We start from the raw sequence: 21226 nt of genomic DNA on the forward strand, positions 1-21226 counted from the left end.
TAACTGAAAGATCCGAAATGTCACAACATTGCTTTAAAAAGGCAAGGGTTTTTAAAGATGCTTTATATATTTTGTTTTTACTAATTTCACATCCTTATCTAAAGCACTGCCTAAATTCGCCTGTTGGCCTCTTCTCCTTCTGGCCGCGACATGTTTGCAGTGGCTTGGTTTGCCGCCAATTGCTTGAAAAGTTTTTGTTGTTGTAGCAAACTTATTATTGCGTCGTTTTTGATCTGCAGCTCGCCGCTGCCGTTTTTACTTTTATTAATTGATGGACTAGGCCTGGTACCTATAATCGAAGAAAGTACTGCATGCGCCCTTACATATTTTTCCTCGTAGTGTATGTTGTTATTCTCTGAATCTATGCCATCTACCTCGTTGAGACGCTCCAGCCGCAAAGATACACCTGTGTGATGCGCGTCTTCAGCTGGCGCGTCCTTTTGTCAATGCCGTTCATTGCTACATGCCGAGAAGCAATTACTATGAGAACCAATGCACATAAAAATATAAAAGCATCCGGTTCGAAGAACCAAACAATGCTGAACCAAGAGTCGATTGATGAGTGGACTGAAAAACTTTTATTGTACTTGTCAGTTTTATTGTCTAATTGATACTAAAGAACATTTACAGATTTGTGGAACTAATGAATTTAATGATTTGGTTTTCAAATCTAATAGGTATTGAAAATCCAACGATGACAAGATAAATTCTATGTTAAGTATCAATAGTTCTTCAACAAAAATCGAAATAAAAATTCAAATTCAAATTTTTTTACACTTAATTTCCTACAAAATATTTAAATAAATAATAATAAACTTAGCTTCCTTATTGAAAAGATAAATATTTACTTCCTCTGTTTATCTTAAAGCGGACCGACGTGTTTTTCTTGTGCGCACTGCGTTGTTGTAAAATCTCTTATTAGTTAACATTAAACACTCCCGTGTATAAAAACAAATTTGGCATTTTATACATTCGTATCGCTTTGCGTTTGCAGTGATATATTTGGAGGTAAAATAATAATTTTATTATTTTCTCTCAAACATAATCCTGCTCTGCATCTTCATATTTTACGGTGTTGCTTCTATTATCGCTCTTATCTCTATTCTTTGCAGTTTACTAACTAATCGCTCTCTTGAATCTCCCTTTTTCGTTTCCCTGGTGCAGTGGTTAAAGGTACGTCAATAATAAAAACAAAAAATATTAATAAATTCATTATTAACTTATCATGGAATTTAAACTTGTCTGTGCGTGGAAGTCTTGTAATAAGACAATCTCTTCTTCCCAGCCACTTACCACTGCTGCCTTTGTGAAAAAGATTTACACGCTAAGTGTGCCGGGTTCACGGCCTCAGTTTCGGATGCTACTTTACTTCTGGTCTCTACTTTCGCTGTGATGGTTGACGAAATGAGATCGTTCATGGGACAGACTAAAATTGGATTCAAAGAGTTGATTAGGGGGTTTGGTAAAATAAATTAAAAACTCTGTCTGCTCGATACACAGTTTAGTAGTCTTCAACTACTAAATGAGTCTGCAAAGCGTAAGAAATCTGCTTTTAGTGATTTGCTTGTGGCGAATAATCTTCTAAGCTTATGGCGCATAAGCGTACTCAGCCGACAATTATGCAGCCGCTTATATCGCTGGCCACCCCAAGGCTCGGACCTGAAAAAAATTTGGCTTCCGAATATTTCAGAATTCGGATGAGCAATTATTATAAATGATAAATGATATTATAAATGATAATGAATGAAGCCTGATATGTCCTCTGTGGCATCGCTTTAAGTGATACCACCAGACTTATTGGGTCAAACCCCCTTAAGAGTCACCCAACAGGGTAATCAACCGTCCGGACCCCCGGTACGTACTGATGCCGCAGTATTAGTTACGGCAGCACCAAAACCCTTGTAGGTGATCCCACCATCGAAACACATTTTTGTTTCCCGGCTTGCCCCTGATACTTCTGAGATTGATATCTTGGCATACAGGCACACGTCATCTTTTAAAATACGTGGGCCCTTGCAAATGTTCAAGACGAATTGTTCCGCCAGCTTTTGGCCGGAGAACATTTTTGTCCAAGAACATCATTAAATTTTTGAATAGAAAACAAGAAAGGAAAGCTAACTATAAAAAAAAACAAGAAAAAAAAACAAGAAAGGAAAGCTAACTTCGGGCGGAGCCGAAATTTATATACCCTTGCAGTTGAGTTGCAGTCCGCTAGGTGGCGCCACGCATCTTTTATTATTAGATATATAACGGATCGTATATCGAATTATTTTGTCCAACGAGGAACCCATTGAAAATCCCATCCTTCTAACTTGAAAAACAACGAAGTTATGGCATTTCCGATCCATCAGTTATATGGCAGCTATAGGATATTCCGACTTATATACTGCCTGCAAAGGAAAGAAGGGTGTGTATCGAGTTTCAACTCGATAGCTTCAAAACTGAGAGACTAGTTTGCGTAGAAACAGACAGACGGTCAGACGGACAGACGGACATGATCATATCGACTCAGGAGGTGATCCTGATCAAGAATAAATATACTTTGTATGGTCGGAGATGTCTCCTTCACTACGTTGCACACTTTTTACCAAAATTATAATACCCTCTGCAAGGGTATAACAACAAGAAAGGAAAGCCAACTTTGAGAGGAACCGAAGTTGATACACCCTTGCAGTTAAGCAGAAGCTTATATTATTATTATATATATCGGATCATATATAGTTGGCCGATCCTTATCAGAATTTCACCATCAAATACATTTTCTATTAAACATGATAGAAACAGTCCCAAGCATCTTTAAAAATAGCACACTTGTGACATTTCCGATCGTTCAGTTATATGGCAGGTATAGGATATATTGTCGGCCGATCCTTATGAAAGATCGGATTTGACTGTCCAAAACTGAATCCGTTGAAAGTCCCATTCTAGCTTCAAAAACAACAAAGTTAAGCCAATTCCGGTTGTTCAGTTATATAGAGCTATAGGATATATTCGGCCGATGCTAATAAAATTTTGGAAATCGGATAAGATTGCCCAAAATGCAAACTGTACTAAGTCCCATCTTTTTAACTTAAAAAACACCAATGTTAAGCCAATTCCGATCGTTCTTCGACTACTATAGTATAAAGTCGGCCGATCCTTATGAATTTTGTACATAAGATATTTTTTTTACCAACTATAACATGTGTGGAGTGTCCCAACCCTCTAGCTTAAAAAACACCAAAGTTATGGCATTTCCGATCAATCAGTTATATGTCAGCTATAGGATATAGTCGACCGATAGACAAATAAAGTAAAATTTAAAAGAACCCAGCAGTACTGAAATTCCTGGCCCCGACTTTTCCGGCCCGAATGTGAAATTTCGTTCGAAAAACCAAAACAATTCAATAAGGTTTGCTCTTCGAAAGTCAAAACAAAGTAGGCGAACTAATTCTGCCGGCCCTCTACTGCTGCTAGAGTTCGAAATTATGCATATTCGATATTAGTTATTAATCACTAATATTTTCTAGTTATTCTAAATATTTTGCCGGAAAACTTTCACCCCATGGTACAATGATTAAGGTATCTGCCTGTTAATCGTAAGGTCGTGGGTTCGATTCCAAGCGGAAAAGTCTTTATTATGAGTTGATTTTTGTTTACTTTCATTTTATTTTAATATCGCAGTCTCAAAATAAACTTTTATATTCAATATTTTTTTTTAAATGGGGATTCTTAATAATTGAGATTGTTTTAAACATGCAAATTTGTAGAGGTATATTATAGTCAGTCACAAAGTACGCGCGATTCCTTGATACCTTAGAGGCGTGCATGTCGGTCCAGTATACAAAAGCAAAAGCAAGAGGTTCGAATCCCAGGGTGAGTAATTATCTAATATATAAAATTCTCGTGTCACAGTTTTCGTTACCATACTCCTCCGAAACGGCTTGACCGATTTTGATGAAATTTTTTGTGCTTATCCGGTATCTATGAGAATCGGCCAACATCTATTTTTCATCCCCCTAAATGTTAGGGGTAGTCCACCCCTAAATTTTTATTTTTATTTTTTAGACAAAATTTTTAATTTCTCTTTTTTCTACAATAATAGTAGGCGCCGGTAGGTGATACATTGTTTGACAGCTACTCATTGTTCTCTGCTCAGTTAATTTTATGTGACAAACCGATATTGTGTTTACTGAAAAATTGTGAAAAAAGTTGGAAAAAATTTTAATTTGAAATTTTCTCACTTCTCAAATTTTGCGGGAAATTTTCTCACTTTTATTAATTACAATTTACGATGCCGAGGAGAAGACGGTTTGACTTAGGTCGTCGTAGTCAATTAAATGTGCGAAGAGCTACCTCAAGTGCTAACCGCACAGATCAAGAAAATAGTCGTATTGCTATGTCAGAATTGCGTTCTTTAGTGAGTGGCAATGTAGGAGATAGGCTTAGAATGCAACGAGTTCGTGCACATTAAACACATCAACAGCAAGCTAGACATAATGAAACTAAGCGAATCCGCAGACGCAGTGCTCCTGTGATTCTTGAACGAGCTGCATTCCACAATGATCCGGCAATTGATTATTGTGCCGACAAATCAGTAAAAATTGGGGATATGAAAACAATTTGTAAATATTGTAAGGCGTTAAAGTACACTGGTAAATCTACTGGATTATGTTGCGCTGTAGGCAAAGTAAAATTGCCACAATTGGTCCCACCACCAGATCCTTTACGCTCCTTAGTTTCTGGGATTGGAAATGATTCGAAGCACTTCTTGACCAACATTCAGAAATATAACAACTTTGTTCAGATGCCATCATTTGGTGCTACACATATTATACAAGCCAATTTCATGCCCACTTTTAAGGTATTATATAAAAATATTCAAGTTTGTATTCAAATATATATATAGGAAATAATTAATGGCCAAATTTTGAAAAATCACAGATACAAGGACAATTTTATCACTTACTGGGAACTCTGATACCACTACCTGATGCAGATCATCAATTTTTACAAATTTATTTTATGGGCAATTCAGATGCGGAAATTAATATTCGTTGTGCTCACAAACCAACAGTAAAGAGAACCATTGTCCAACAATTACAAATGTTTCTTCATCAGAATAACAATTTAGTAAACATGATCAAAATAGCATTGGATCGGATGCCATCTGATAGCCATAATACTGGAAGACTGGCTGTGAAAAGACTGATGAATAACGTCATTGAGACAACAATCATAAAAGGAAAATACAAAGGAGAGGATGTCTTGATCCCGCGGTCACCAATGATTCCAACGGACACACCATTCGATTTTAAACGCTTACAATTTCCAGTACGTCTGTACGTCCAGTACGCACACTTTTTACCAAAATTATAATACCCTCTGCAAGGGTATAACAACAAGAAAGGAAAGCCAACTTTGAGAGGAACCGAAGTTGATACACCCTTGCAGTTAAGCAGAAGCTTATATTATTATTATATATATCGGATCATATATAGTTGGCCGATCCTTATCAGAATTTCACCATCAAATACATTTTCTATTAAACATGATAGAAACAGTCCCAAGCATCTTTAAAAATAGCACACTTGTGACATTTCCGATCGTTCAGTTATATGGCAGGTATAGGATATATTGTCGGCCGATCCTTATGAAAGATCGGATTTGACTGTCCAAAACTGAATCCGTTGAAAGTCCCATTCTAGCTTCAAAAACAACAAAGTTAAGCCAATTCCGGTTGTTCAGTTATATAGAGCTATAGGATATATTCGGCCGTTATTAATCACTAATATTTTCTAGTTATTCTAAATATTTTGCCGGAAAACTTTCACCCCATGGTACAATGATTAAGGTATCTGCCTGTTAATCGTAAGGTCGTGGGTTCGATTCCAAGCGGAAAAGTCTTTATTATGAGTTGATTTTTGTTTACTTTCATTTTATTTTAATATCGCAGTCTCAAAATAAACTTTTATATTCAATATTTTTTTTTAAATGGGGATTCTTAATAATTGAGATTGTTTTAAACATGCAAATTTGTAGAGGTATATTAGTTAAAGTAAAGTATAAGTTAAAGTATAGTCAGTCACAAAGTACGCGCGATTCCTTGATACCTTAGAGGCGTGCATGTCGGTCCAGTATACAAAAGCAAAAGCAAGAGGTTCGAATCCCAGGGTGAGTAATTATCTAATATATAAAATTCTCGTGTCACAGTTTTCGTTACCATACTCCTCCGAAACGGCTTGACCGATTTTGATGAAATTTTTTGTGCTTATCCGGTATCTATGAGAATCGGCCAACATCTATTTTTCATCCCCCTAAATGTTAGGGGTAGTCCACCCCTAAATTTTTATTTTTATTTTTTAGACAAAATTTTTAATTTCTCTTTTTTCTACAATAATAGTAGGCGCCGGTACGTGATACATTGTTTGACAGCTACTCATTGTTCTCTGCTCAGTTAATTTTATGTGACAAACCGATATTGTGTTTACTGAAAAATTGTGAAAAAAGTTGGAAAAAATTGTAATTTGAAATTTTCTCACTTCTCAAATTTTGCGGGAAATTTTCTCACTTTTATTAATTACAATTTACGATGCCGAGGAGAAGACGGTTTGACTTAGGTCGTCGTAGTCAATTAAATGTGCGAAGAGCTACCTCAAGTGCTAACCGCACAGATCAAGAAAATAGTCGTATTGCTATGTCAGAATTGCGTTCTTTAGTGAGTGGCAATGTAGGAGATAGGCTTAGAATGCAACGAGTTCGTGCACATTAAACACATCAACAGCAAGCTAGACATAATGAAACTAAGCGAATCCGCAGACGCAGTGCTCCTGTGATTCTTGAACGAGCTGCATTCCACAATGATCCGGCAATTGATTATTGTGCCGACAAATCAGTAAAAATTGGGGATATGAAAACAATTTGTAAATATTGTAAGGCGTTAAAGTACACTGGTAAATCTACTGGATTATGTTGCGCTGTAGGCAAAGTAAAATTGCCACAATTGGTCCCACCACCAGATCCTTTACGCTCCTTAGTTTCTGGGATTGGAAATGATTCGAACCACTTCTTGACCAACATTCAGAAATATAACAACTTTGTTCAGATGCCATCATTTGGTGCTACACATATTATACAAGCCAATTTCATGCCCACTTTTAAGGTATTATATAAAAATATTCAAGTTTGTATTCAAATATATATATAGGAAATAATTAATGGCCAAATTTTGAAAAATCACAGATACAAGGACAATTTTATCACTTACTGGGAACTCTGATACCACTACCTGATGCAGATCATCAATTTTTACAAATTTATTTTATGGGCAATTCAGATGCGGAAATTAATATTCGTTGTGCTCACAAACCAACAGTAAAGAGAACCATTGTCCAACAATAACAAATGTTTCTTCATCAGAATAACAATTTAGTAAACATGATCAAAATAGCATTGGATCGGATGCCATCTGATAGCCATAATACTGGAAGACTGGCTGTGAAAAGACTGATGAATAACGTCATTGAGACAACAATCATAAAAGGAAAATACAAAGGAGAGGATGTCTTGATCCCGCGGTCACCAATGATTCCAACGGACACACCATTCGATTTTAAACGCTTACAATTTCCAATACGTCTGGATTTTGCGACGACTATAAATTAATCGGAAGGACAATCATTAGAAGTTTGTGGAATCAACTTGGAGTTTCCCTATTTCGCGGGTGGACAATTAGACGTCGCGTGTTCGGTCGTCGGAAAACCGTCTTCTTTGTTTATTTACGCACCACAAAATAAAACAAAAAATATAGTTTATGAGAAAGCTTTTAATTAATTAACACACTGTATTTTAACAGTACGTGTCTGTGAATATGAAATTTAAATTTTATAAAAAGCCAGTATTTCAGGAAAACTCTTTATAAGTAAGCAACATGATGTATCGAAAATAATAAAATATAGTTTATGAGAAAGCTTTTAATTAATTAACACACTGTATTTTAACAGTACGTGTCTGTGAATATGAAATTTAAATTTTATAAATAGCCAGTATTTCAGGAAAACTCTTTATAAGTAAGCAACATGATGTATCGAAAATAATTATAAAACTTTATGGTTTTATTCAATAAATGAAGTTGAATAAAATAAGAGGGTACTCTTTAATTTTTGGGATTGAAAATGATTAAAATGATAGCTCCGCGAAACTTAATTTTAGCTATCTTCAGTTCTTACTGTATCAGATAATTTTTTTAAGTTTGAAAACTTTTAAGTTTTGTCACAAAAGAAGATTCTGAACGCAACAAAAAAAAAAACAACAGCTGGCAGTACGAAGTCTGCCGGGACAGCTAGTTAAATATAGTTTTCAATATTAATAGTGTAATGTTACTTAACATATTAATTTAGTTTACAACATAAATTTACAAGAATTTTTAAGGAATACATCGGAAAAGTCGGGGCCAGGAATTTAAGTACTGCTGGGCTCAGAATCCGCCCGGATTTCGAATCCGGATTCCGGCGTGAAAATTGTCTCGAAATCTCCCCTGATTCAGACTCTTGAATTTCAGATCGGAATCAGGCCCGAAAAGAAAGCACGATTCCGCGCAGAAAATCGTGGCTAAATCAGATCGCATTCATGACTCAAAATCAAAGAAAAAAAATTTCCCCTTAGAATCTCCTAATTTAAATTGATCAATTGATAATCATTATTTTTAATGTATTCCTAAAAAATGTATGTTAATTTATGTTGTAAACTTTTCATTACACCGGCCGACACCTGCTCCATAACCTTTAGGCTTCCCTGAACCAAAGTACACAACAAACATAGGTTCTATCACCCACAGTTTGCGCGGTACACTTAAGAGAAGAAATTGATCAAATTTTACCTTTTTTATTTATATCATATCACTGTGGACGGAAGTCCACGAGGTGACGACCTGCATGCCTAGGCGTGCGCGAGAAAACTCTATATATAGCCGAAGAATTAAAAATTTTCTGTAGTCAACCGATCTAAATGAATGATATACCAATCGAAAGGTATTGTTTCAATTAGATAATTTTTGTCGAAACATATTCCAAAAGTTATTTGGTTTGGGAGAAATTAGGGTGAAAGTAAAAAAATTTTTAAACACTAAAGTGGGGCTGGTGGACACATTTTAGTCCCCAGATAGAATATTTTTATATATTCGCATTCTAGAGCTAGAGAAATACGCGTCGATTGGTACCTCAATCGACCCGATCCGACATTTCATTCAGAAGTTATTCGAAAAATTCAATTTTTTCTTCTTCCTCAAAATGAAGCCAGTTGTCGGTTTGTCGGTTTGTCTGTTTGCACTATCTTTTTCTTTAAAATCCTGAAAAAAATTGGAAAATGTTTGTTACTATCATATGAGCAACTATTGTTCTACAACTATTGTTTTTTAAATACCTTAAGCTAACGTCAAAAAATTAAAAAAACGTTGTTAATTAAAAAATTCATAACTTTATAATTAAGAAGAGATATTAAAAAGAGCTTTACACCGTTGAAAGGGTTTTTTTTAAATATCTAATTCACTTTCTTTGAGACCAAACGTCTATATAGTACACAAAAAAAAATACACTGAAAATAAACTTTTTTTTTAAGAAAAAAAATTATTTTTCAAAATTTGCTCGATTGATCCTTTTTATATTGCACGTGGAGATAGCTTTTGAGATGACGCAACTTTTAATATATCGCTCATATCTGGCAAAATCCGTTAAATCAAGTAAAGTCCTGTAAGTGCAGCTACCAATTTTGTGCAGCCTCCTGTGAAGCTTGCATTTACTTATACATGTGTGTGTATTTGATTGGCATCTTTGCTTTTTGGAGTCTGCATATATTTGGTCTATACCCTAAAAAATATGGAGTATATCTTTTCAGCTTTTAGTTTATTTATTAAAAAAAAAATAAAATCCAAATAAAAAAAAGGCTTTAAAAGTAAAATAGAAACATTGGCTCAACTAGGACTAGAACTTCTTTGCTTAATGGCAAATTTTGATGAAATTCTGCTTTGTGTTTCAATGTCTTATGTCTTAATGAGAAGACTTACAAATCCAAAATTTTACGAGCATATGCCCCCACTGAGCATATAATGCATATAAATATAACTCTGCTTTACTTAAAATACAGCCACCATCGTTTTTGGTCCAAATCATGGATTAAAAGCTAAAATACTTTTCCAATATTTATTATTTTATATCGCACACCCAAAATAAATTGTTACATTTAAAAATTGGTTTAACTAGTAAAACTGTTTTTATGCAATTTTGTACACCTAAATAAAATTATCGTCACTAAAATTGATATCAGATATTTTGGGTTTCGCATGCAGGTTCGTCACCGGTACTTTACCTCGTCAAGAGGTTTTTTTATATGATTTCTCTTTATCACACTAGATAAGATTTGTCATAAAATTTGCTTATTAGATTTGCATAAAAAATCGGTGTTTATTTCTATTCACTTAAAAAAAAAATAAAAACAATAAAATATTGCAATTCATAGATCCGTATCGCTTCGCGTGTGCAGTGATATATTTGGAGGTAAAATAATTATTTTATAAATTTTTCTTCCAAACATAGCCCTGCTCTTTTTCTTTTTTTTTTTTCCTTTTTTCTTTTTTCTTTTCTAACTTGCACTAACTGCTCTCTTCAATCTTCCCCTTTCGTTTCCCTGGTACAGTGGTACAAGGTTCATCAGTATTATTAATAAATTAATTATTGAAATTTTAATAATTTTTAATAAATTAATTATTTAAAATCTTAATAATTATGGAATTTAAATTGGTCTGTTCATTGAAGTCTTGTAATAAGACAATCTCGTCTACCCAGCCTACCATCCATTGCTGGCTCTGTGAAAACGTTTTACACGCTAAGTGTGCCGGGTTCACGGCCTCAGTTTCGGATGCAATCTCGCGTAGGTCTGGTCTCCACTTTTGCTGTGACGGTTGTCGTGCTGTTCAGGACGAAATGAGATCGTTCATGAGGCAGACTAAAAGCGGCTTCAAGGAGTAGATTAGTGGTTTTCGAAAAATCAATGACCAACTTTGCGAAGGGGAGGAGGAGTGCTAAACTAGGGTATTGCCGAGTATTTAATACTAACAGCAATGAGGACACCACCACCAAAAGAAGGCCTATCCAATCGAAACACAGTGTAGTTTGGAACAAAAATTTCATAATCAGAGACAGAGGAATTAAGCCAGGTTTCAGTAAGTGCAATAGCATCAAATTCAAAAGAAGCACTCCTAGTAATACTCCCAGAATACTTCGAACGTTTTGGTAGCAGCAAGAAAAAACATTATTACTCAGTTTTTTGGAGCTGAATCGGCAAAGTTGTGATTCAGAGGGTCTTTAGCTAAAAATTCGTGAATAATACTGTGCTCGGGCCAGGCTGACGGATCAAGTGCTTTTTCAAAGTAGGATTCAGGAATTACAATTTTGAAAGAGGATATGCTACGCTTATGTTTAAAATTAAACTTAAAGACCGCTATATCATTAGGAGCTACCTTAAGATGTTTTAAGAGGTGACTCCTGACATCATCCACAGTGGCATCCGGCATGAGGCGGGATACAAATATGGCTTTACGAGGTGCAACAGCTCTCAGCGAAAGCCCAGAGGATTTTAACTCAGGCGCCACACCAGTGAGAGGCCTAGGTGACGGAGCAACAGGAACCTGGAGGCTTTCCAACGATGGAGGATCCAGGACAATAGGTGGAACAAGACTCATTGACGATTCCATTGGCAGACTTGGTGAATGGATCACTTCCACAGGAACAACAGAAGGCGATGAAGTATTAGGAGTTAAGAATTTATCCGAATGAATCACACGAGAAGCAGGAGTGCCCAATAGATTGACCGCCGTCGGGTTATTATTCGGAATTTTTCTCCTTGGAGATTCACTTAGTAACTTGAGACCAAGAAATTGGGTCTCAAGTGTAAGGAATTGCTCATTGAGTGCAGCAAACTGCTTACGGACATCAAGAAAACCGTTTCTCGTCTGCTTCATGAAGGTCCGCATCTCAGACTCAATTTCTCTGCAGGCAATACAAGACCATGTCAGACCAATATTCTTAGTGATGAGATCGCTTATCCGTCCATTGTGCCCACCACCAGCACATTTAATATGTGAGCAGTTGTTGCAAAGCCAGCAGGACAGAAACGAATCTCCAGTGATGGATCCTCCAAACTCGCATTTCTTAGCAGTGCAAATTAGACTCATTATTGACTGAGATTTGTCCACTGTAGTGAGAGAGAGAATGGTAGAGTTCAAAGAGTTCAGTTGTAGAGAGGCACGTTCGGAGCAGGCACGTCGAAGAGAATATGTAACAAAAGAGATACGAATGTGACGAATAACCGCTTCAGAGTAACAATGATATAACGGGATTACTCGATCGGAGAATATATATGTAGATATATGTAGGTAATAAGATGAGAGCAATCGCAAAAAACACGTCGGGATACGGCAAAGTCAGACGAAAGACGATGGCCGATCTCTTTGCACAGTTTTTTCAAACTACGTATTCACCTAGCAGCAGATCAGCTCAGCCTTACACTTATGATATCTAATCAGCCAATTTTATATTTCGCCCATCTTTCAACCAAAGTGGTGTGTTATCGGATCTTCTTAAGGTCAAGCCTGTGTATTCGCCAGGCCCTGATGGAGTACCAGGTGTGTTCTGAAGAACTGGCAGCAATTCCAAAGCCCTTTGAAAAACTTATCACTCCACATTTGCAACACCTATGTAGTTCAATAATAACTCCGTGCCAGCATGGCTTCATGAAGCGCCGCTCCACCACTACCAACTTATTGGAGCTAACATCTTTTATCACGGATAGCTTCCGGAATGGCTTACAAACAGACGTCATTTACACTGACTTCAGGAAAGCATTTGACTCTGTTAACCATTCGCATCTTATAAGAAAACTCCGTCTTTTGGGATTGCCAACTGATCTTCTTATGTGGATTTCGAGCTACTAATCTGGGAGAACCCAACGTGTTTTCTTTAAAGATGTTACCTCGCGTTTAGTCCGCGCCACATCGGGGGTGCCCCAAGGAAGCCATCTTGGACCCCTACTTTTAACTCTGTTTATTAACGACTTGCCCCTTGCCTTAACTAATTCACTTGTACTTATGTACGCTGATGACGTTGAGCTATGCCTTCAGTATAAATTCACTAGCGCCCAGTCTAGACTTCAATCCGATTTGGATAAACTTTAAAATTGGTGTTTAGCAAATAACCTAAAGCTTATTGGATCAAAATGTAAACTAATGTCTTTTTACCGATCTAGTCCTCACCAGGCTATGTACTTTCTCTATGGGAACGCCTTAGAACGATTAACTCAGGTTAACGATCTAGGTGTCCTATTAGATTTGAAACTTAAATTTACCGACCATATATCTACCATGGTTAATAAAGCTATGGGTGTGCTTGGTTTTATTAAAAGATGGTCAAAAGAATTTAATGACCCGTACATAACTAAAACGTTATATACATCACTGGTCCGTCCGATTCTTGAGTATGGATCGTGTGTCTGGAGTCCTCAATATGGAGTACACCAAGATCATATTGAATCTGTACAAAAAAACTTCCTCACTTTTGCGCTTAGGGGACTTAATTGGGATGCAAATCTTTACCTCCCCGCTTATCGTAGTAGACTTTTACTAATCAACTTACCATCATTAACAAACCGTAGAACGATGCTGGGTGTCATGTTTCTATACAATCTTATTTATGGAAATATTGACAGCCAGCATTTACTAACACGCGTTAATTTTAACGTTCCTAGTAGAAGGACTAGAAACTTTCGTCCTCTACTCCTCAGCCATTGTAGTTCGCCATATGCCCAACACGATCCGTTCAGGGTATTATGTTCGGACTACAATGGTCTCTACCACATCTTGTCACCTTGCTCTACTAACAACCTTAAATCGCTTATATTAACCGCATTATCTGTGCAACACTCTTCCTCGTGATATCTTTCTCCTACTTCTCGCTTAACTATCTCGGATCTATTCCCGCGATTCGAGCCGTGCGTCACGCGGCAGCGTCCCTCGGTCGGTTGGACGGGAGGTGGGCTGTACGTATGCAGTGGGAACCGCGCTAAAAGTTCTTGAGCTTGTGTTTTTCGGTGCAACCTATGACTATTAAGTAATCCACCTATAGTGATCATTCTGTGAAAATAGTTAGAAGCTATTTTAAAACCAAATGGTAATCACTTCAAACAATATGAACCATTGTTTGTTGAAAAGCATAAAATGCCGTCGATTCTAGAAAGTGAAAATTTATAAGACAAGAGGTTTTTATTAATTTGACGATAGAACAGGCCAACAGCAAAAAAACTCTAAGCATAATTTCACCTGCTCCATAACCTTTAGGCTCCCCTGAACCAAAGTCCAGAACAATCATAGGTTCGTTCTATCACCCACAGTTTCCGCGGTACACCTAAGAGAAGAAATTAATCAAATTTTACCATATGTTTAATTATGTAGGCCGTATAATGGCGATGACCATCATTGTTTCTAGTAAATATCATTTTTGAAATGTATGTGTACCAACTAATCTTTGGAATACTCATACCCTTGCAGAGGGTATTATAATTTTGGTCAAAAGTTTATTTGAAAAGTATTTGACCAAAATATCTTATGTACAAAATTTCATAAGGATCGGCCGACTATATCCTATAGCTGTCATAGAACGATCGGAATTGGCATAACTTTGGTGTTTTTTAAGTTAGAAAAATGGGACTTGGTACAGATTCCATATTGGGCAAAATAATCTTATTTGCCAAGTTTCATAGGGATCGGCGAACTACATCCAATAGCCGTCATATAACTGAACGATCGGAAATGGCTCAACTGCAAGGGTATATCAACTTCGGCCCGAAGTTAGCTTTCCTTTCTTGTCTACAATAATTTTTGGTCTTCTATGATTATTCCCCAAACATTTTCCTATGGAAGATTTTTATTTTCTTCTTGAAATCAGTAGATTATACCATGTTTTAATTTTGGATTTAAGGAAAAACTCATAATAATTTTACTGAATTTATTATCATATAAAAAATACTCTGAAAAAATATTCTTGTTCGGCGTGACTGATTTTTTTTTTGTTTTTCTTGCACGTGCCGAACAAGAATTTTTTTTATATCCAATTTTGTACACCTATATAGCATATTTTCGTCACTAAAATTGATATCGGATATTTTGGGTTTCGCATGCAGGTTCGTCACCGGTACTTTACCTCGTCAAGAGGTTTTTTTATATGATATCAGTTGTTTTTTTTTATATATTGATCTTTAATTATTTAAAATAAAACGCATAATATATAGAAAATATATATGGAAGTAACCTCTGGACAGGCGATTCACACAGTTAGAAATACTTTAATTGTAAGGATAAACATAAAAACTCTTTTTTTTTTAACTCTATAGATTTTGGCATTCAAGAAGGTGGAATAATTAAAAACCTTTCCAAAGACGTAAAGAATTTTTCGATTGCTTCAGTGGCTCTAAAGTTATACGTATTTTTAATTTACAAAGGTTTTGGAATTTGGTTAGTTTAAAAATTTTCATTAAAAATTTGCCCAAAAATATATTTAAAATCCAAAATTGTTTCGTAGTTGTGGGAAACCTAATTGTTTTAACAAATTAACAGATGAGAGGCCTATCCCTCTGAGAGTTCCACTATAAAATAAAATATAAAAAAAACAAGAAAGGAAAGCTAACTTCGGGCGGAGCCGAAATTTATATACCCTTGCAGTTGAGTTGCAGTCACGCATCTTTTATTATTAGATATATAACGGATCGTATATCGAATTATTTTGTCTACCGAGGAACCCATTGAAAATCCCATCCTTCTAACTTGAAAAACAATGAAGTTATGGCATTTCCGATCAATCAGTTATATGGCAGCTATAGGATATAGTCGACCGATCCCGGCCGTTCCGACTTATATACTGCCTGCAAAGGAAAGAAGGGTGTGTGCAAAGTTTCAACTCGATAGCTTCAAAACTGAGAGTCTAGTTTGCGTAGAAACAGACGGAGGTGATCCTGATCGAGAATATATATACTTTATAGGGTCGGAGATGTCTCCTTCACTGCGTTGCACACTTTTGACCAAAATTATAATACCCTCTGCAAGGGTATAAAAACAAAGTTATGGCATATCCGATCAATCATATAATAAACATATAAACATATATCTAAAATAAATGAGCAAAGATAAAAAATTAAAAAAACTGGAAATTACGTTTCTCCATTTTTTCTACTTAAACCAATTGTTGAATGTTACAATTTATTTTGGGTGTGCGATATAAAATAATAAATATTGGAAAAGTATTTTAGCTTTTAATCCATGATTTGGACCAAAAACGGTGGTGGCTGTATTTTAAGTAAAGCAGAGTTATATTTATATGCATTATATGCTCAGTGGGGGCATATGCTCGTAAAATTTTGGATTTGCAAGTCTTCTCATTAAGACATAAGACATTGAAACACAAAGCAGAATTTCATCGAAATTTGCCATTAAGCAAAGAAGTTCTAGTCCTAGTTGAGCCAATGTTTCTATTTTACTTTTAAAGCCTTTTTTTTATTTGGATTTTATTTTTTTTTTAATAAATAAACTAAAAGCTGAAAAGATATACTCCATATTTTTTAGGGTATAGACCAAATATATGCAGACTCCAAAAAGCAAAGATGCCAATCAAATACACACACATGTATAAGTAAATGCAAGCTTCACAGGAGGCTGCACAAAATTGGTAGCTGCACTTACAGGACTTTACTTGATTTAACGGATTTTGCCAGATATGAGCGATATATTAAAAGTTGCGTCATCTCAAAAGCTATCTCCACGTGCAATATAAAAAGGATCAATCGAGCAAATTTTGAAAAATAATATTTTTTCTTAAAAAAAAAGTTTATTTTCAGTGTATTTTTTTTTGTGTACTATATAGACGTTTGGTCTCAAAGAAAGTGAATTAGATATTTAAAAAAAACCCTTTCAAAGGTGTAAAGCTCTTTTTAATATCTCTTCTTAATTATAAAGTTATGAATTTTTTAATTAACAACGTTTTTTTAATTTTTTGACGTTAGCTTAAGGTATTTCAAAAACAATAGTCGTAGAACAATAGTTGCTCATATGATAGTAACAAACATTTTCCAATTTTTTTCAGGATTGTTAAGAAAAAAATAGTGCAAACAGACAAACCGACAAACCGACGCAAACTGGCTTCATTTTGAAGATGAAGAAAAAGTCGAATTTTTCGAATAACTTCTGAATGAAATATCCGATCGGGTCGATTGAGGTTCCAATCGACGCGTATTTAGCTCTGGAATGTGAATATATAAAATATAATATTCTATCTGGGGACTATAATGTGTCCCACAGCCCCACTTTAGTGATTAAAAATTTTTTTACTTTCACCCAAATTTCTCCCAAACCAAATAACTTTTGGAATATTTTTCAACAAAAATTATCTAATTGAAACCATACCTTTCGATTGGTATAAAAAATTTTTAATTCTTCGGCTAGAGTATCCTCGCGCACGCCAAGGCATGCAGGCTGTCACCTCGGCTGTCACCTGTGGACTTCCGTCCACAGTGATAGGTGGTTAAACAATATTTTCGTCAATTAAATTGGAGTTTTTAATCTCATATTTTCAAAAAGTCATGGCTATCTACAATTTCTATAAAGCTTTACTAAACAAGCTGAACCTGCAATAGATACGTTTTAAAAATAGAAACAGTTCTAGATAGCCATTACAAGTTCATATTCCAACGGCGGGAATATGTCGGGTCAAGCAGCCGCCGGAAAAAGGGTTGGCCGGCCATAATTTATTGAATTCGTGACGTCACTTTCCATTATATTTATGTTTGGGACGCCCGCTCTCGTGCATTTTATCGGCCACCTGCATCTGCCGTCATGCGCTATCGTTGTCTCGCTCTCTCGCGGGGCCTCTCGGTCGCTCAGTAGTTTCAAGCATTGAGACGCGCTCCCGCTTCTTTTTATATAAATTCGGTCTTCAACCCTACCCAGATCCCACACTTGAATATTTAAATCAAATCAATTAAATAAATTGTATTCATACACAGAAATCGAACAGAGCTTGTTTTTATTAAGGCCAAATCTAGGAACATTAAATAAGTGAACAACACCCTTGCAGAGGGTATTATAATTTTGATCTCCGACCCTATAAAAGATATATATTCTTGATCAGGATCACCTCCTGAGTCGACATAAGCATATCCGTCTGTCTGTTTCTACGCAAACTAGTCTCTCAGTTTTAAAGCTATCGAGTTGAAACTTTGCACACATGCTGCTTTTGTTTGCAGCCGGGATCCGAAGACTATATCCTATACCTGCCGTATAACTGATAGATCAGAAATGCTATCACTTTGGATTTTTTTTATGTTATATTTGTCCAAAATATCTTATGCACGAAATTTCATAAGGATCGGCCGACTATACCCTATAGCTGCCAAAGATCAATCGGAAATGACATCGGAATCTTCGGAACCTTGCTGTTTTTTAAGTTAGAAAGATTCCATGTTGGGTAAAAATATATGATTTACCAAATATCCTATAGCTGCCATATAACTGAACGATCCGAAATGGCACAACATTGCTTTAAAAAAGCAAGGATATTTAAAGATGCTTTATAGGTTATTTTGTTTTTACTAATTTCACATCCTTATCAAACTTGAGTAAAGCCGGATATTTTAAGCTCCGAAGTCTGAAGAAGTAAAATCACAAGAGTTTGTTGACATTGAATTTCTTTGCATTTAAATAACTTTGTCCGATCGCTTCGACGCTTGCGGGCCGTGGAAATATCCGTCCGCTTTAACAAATCCGCCTTGGTATACAAGGTACCTCATAAATTTATAGAACATTATGAGTAGACTTTTAAATAAACATAGATTATCTGGCTGTACAGTGAGTTATTCAAAATACTCAGTAGCTGAGTATTCGCCGCTACCGGATTCAGTTTACTTAAGATCCGAAGCAGTTTTATAACTTTGTAAACCCTAAGCGCAAACATGTATCTTTTCCTCCTCTGCTTACGTTTAAGAACTCATATGCGAACCCTGATCAGGCAATGGCCGATCTCTTTGCACAGTTTTTTTAAACAACGTATTCATTTAGCAGCAGTTCAGGTCAGCCTTACCCTCATAATATATTCAAACAGCCAACCTTATATTTTCCCCATCCTTCGATCAAAGTAATGTGTTATCGGATCTTCCTAAGGTCAAAAGAAAGGTCCTAAGGTCCTAAGGAATCTTTCATTATTTCGCTGCATAAAAAAGAGAAAAAATCCGATGCATCAGAGGCATCTCTAATTGTCAGCAATTGAAAAGCTTTTTGAAAAACATCACTCCACATCTCCGTGCCAGCACGGCTTTATGAAGCGCCGCGCCGATGTTTTATCACGGATGGGTTCCGGAATGGCTTACAAACATACGTCATTTTCACTGACTTCACTAAAGCATTTGACTCTGATAACCATTCGCTTCTTATAAGTAAACTCAGTCTTTTGGGAATCCAAACTGATCTTTTTATGTGGATTTCGAGCTACTTATCAGGGATAACCCAAAGTGCCTTCTTAAAAGTTATTACCTCGCGTGTAGTCCGCGCCACATCTGGGGTGCCCCAAGGAATCCATCTTGGACCCTTACTTTTTACACTGTTTGTTAACGACTTGCCCCTTGCCTTAACTAATTCACTTGTACTTATGTACGCTGATGACATTAAGCTTTTTCGTTAGTATAAATTCACTAGCGCCCATTCTAGACTTCAATCCATTTTGAATATATTTCAAAATTGGTGTTGAATTTAATGACCCGTACATAACTAAAACGTTATATACATCACTGGTCCGTCCTATTCTTGAGTACGGATCGTGTGTCTGGAGTCCTCAATATGGAGTACACCAAGATCACATGGAACCTGTACAAAAAAACTTCCTCACTTTTGCTTAGGGGACTTAATTGGGATGCAAATCTTTACCTCCCCGCTTATCGTAGTAGACTTTTACTAATCAACTTACCATCATTAACAAACCGTAGAACGATGCTGGGTGTCATGTTTCTATACAATCTTATTTATGGAAATATTGACAGCCAATTAAAGTATTTCTAACTGTGTGAATCGCCTGTCCAGAAGTTTCTTCCATATATATTTTCTATATATTATGCGTTTTATTTTAAATAATTGAAGATCAATATATAAAAAAAAAACAACTGATATCATATAAAAAAACCTCTTGACGAGGAAAAGTACCGGTGACGAACCTGCATGCGAAACCCAAAATATCTGATATCAATTTTAGTGACGAAAATATGCTATATAGGTGTGCAAAATTGGATATAAAAAATATTCTTGTTCGGCACGTGCAAGAAAAACAAAAAAAAATCAGTATTTCTTTACTTTTGCTATTAGGGGACTTAATGGGGATGCAAATCTTCACCTCCCCTCTTATCATAATACACTTTTATTAATCAACTTGCCATCATTAACAAACCGTAGAACGATGCTGGGTGTCATGTTTCTATATAATCTTATTTATGGAAATGTAGACAGCCAGAATTTACTAACACGCGTTAATTTTAACGTTCCTAGTAGAAGGACTAGAAACTTTCGTCCTCTACTCCTCAGCCATTGTAGTTCGACATGTACCCAACACGATCCGTTCAGGGTATTATGGTCTCTACCACATCTTGTCACTTTGCTCCACTTATAATCTTAAATCGCTTATATTAAACGCATTGTGCCACACTCTTCCTCGTGATATCTTTCTCCTACTCCTCGCTTAAACTATCTCGGATCTATTCCCGCGATTCGAGCCGTACGTTACGCGGCAGCGTCCCTCGGTCGGTTGGACGGGAGGTGGGCTGTACGTATGCAGTGGGAACCGCGCTAAAAGTTCTTAAGCTTGTGTTTTTCGGTGCAACCTATGACTATTAAGTAATCCACCTATAGTGATCATTCTGTGAAAATAGTTAGAAGCTATTTTAAAACCAAATGGTAATCACTTCAAACAATATGAACCATTGTTTGTTGAAAAGCATAAAATGCCGTCGATTCTAGAAAGTGAAAATTTATAAGACAAGAGGTTTTTATTAATTTGACGATAGAACAGGCCAACAGCAAAAAAACTCTACGCATAATTTCACCTGCTCCATAACCTTTAGGCTCCCCTGAACCAAAGTCCAGAACAATCATAGGTTCGTTCTATCACCCACAGTT

General features: G+C 36.1%; 2 long non-coding RNA genes across 2 annotated transcripts; both read left to right on the forward strand.

Annotated features, from left to right (window-relative positions):
* Positions 1-4547: 4547 nt before the first annotated feature.
* LOC116655220 lies at positions 4548-5212 on the forward strand. The gene is made up of 2 exons (XR_004310366.2): positions 4548-4843; positions 4924-5212. It is a non-coding gene; the product is annotated as an uncharacterized LOC116655220 (long non-coding RNA).
* Positions 5213-6845: 1633 nt separating this feature from the next.
* LOC116655211 lies at positions 6846-7510 on the forward strand. The gene is made up of 2 exons (XR_004310360.2): positions 6846-7141; positions 7222-7510. It is a non-coding gene; the product is annotated as an uncharacterized LOC116655211 (long non-coding RNA).
* Positions 7511-21226: the final 13716 nt, after the last annotated feature.

Source organism: Drosophila ananassae, unplaced genomic scaffold (genome assembly GCF_017639315.1).
Source record: "Drosophila ananassae strain 14024-0371.13 unplaced genomic scaffold, ASM1763931v2 tig00000114, whole genome shotgun sequence".
NCBI lineage: Eukaryota > Metazoa > Arthropoda > Insecta > Diptera > Drosophilidae > Drosophila > Drosophila ananassae.